Source organism: Aureococcus anophagefferens, assembly GCF_000186865.1.
Source record: "Aureococcus anophagefferens unplaced genomic scaffold AURANscaffold_134, whole genome shotgun sequence".
Lineage (NCBI taxonomy): Eukaryota > Pelagophyceae > Pelagomonadales > Pelagomonadaceae > Aureococcus > Aureococcus anophagefferens.
Window position 1 is genome coordinate 13,823 of NW_008705682.1, and position 1,049 is coordinate 14,871.

Genomic DNA, 1,049 nt, shown 5'->3' on the forward strand with positions numbered 1-1,049 from the left:
CGCGAGCGCGGCGCGCGCGACGCGCGCCGCGCCCGCGCGCAGCACCGGCTGCGCGTCGAGGAGCGCGTCGTAGGCGTTCGCGCGCCGGTCCCACCAGCGCACCCACGGCACGTCGCCCTCGGCGCGCGCGCGCTCCGCGCGCGCCGCCGCCGCGCGGCTCGCGGCCTGCGCGCGGCGGCGCGTCCGGGCGCGCGCGGCGGGCGCCCCCCGCGCGCGGCGGCCGCCGGCGCGGGCCGGAGCCGCGGCTCCGGGCGTCCCGACGGGGCTTCGGAGCTCGCTCGCTCCGTCGGATCGGCGTCGCCCCGGCCGACTCCGGGACGAGCCGCGCGCGCCCGTCGAGTCCCCGGCGCGGGGCGCGCGAGCTCGCGTCGAACCCGTCGCGCGCGTCGCGCGCCGCGGCCGCGTCGGACCCCTCGAGTGCCGCGCGGCGCGCCGCGATGTTCTCGAAGCCGTCGGAGCCGGCGAACGCGCTCGTCGCGTCGCTGCCGCACTCGGAGGGCGCGACGGAGCCGTCGACGCTCAGCGCCGCGTCGATGGCGTCGCCGAAGTCCGCGCCGTCGCCGTCGGGCGCCGGCGCCGCCGCGTCGCCGCCGTCGAAGCTCCGGAGCCTCCGCGCGACGACCGACGCGCGCCTGGGCGGGCCGCGCGCGATCCGACGCGGCGTCGGCGCGCGCGCCGTCGGAGGCGCGCGGTCTCGGGAGGCGCGCGTCGCTCGAGGCCTCCGCGGGGGAGGCCGACGCGTCCGAAGGCGAGCCGGGCCGGCGTCGAACCGACCGGGACGGCGCGGCGCGACGCGCGGCCGCGTCGGCCCGGCTCATCGGTCGTGTCCCGCGCGGCGGCGCGCTTCCCCGCCGCCGGCGGGCGCGACCGCGCGAGGCTCAGGAGCCGCGGCTCGTGCACGACCTCGATGCTCACCTCCGGCCGGCCCGGCCGCGACCTGCGCCGCGCCGCGCCGCGCCGTCGGCCGGCGCCGCGCGCGCGCGCGGCGCCGGCGCCGCGCGACGCGTCGGACCCGCCGCACTCGGACGGCGCGGCGAGGGAGTCGCGGC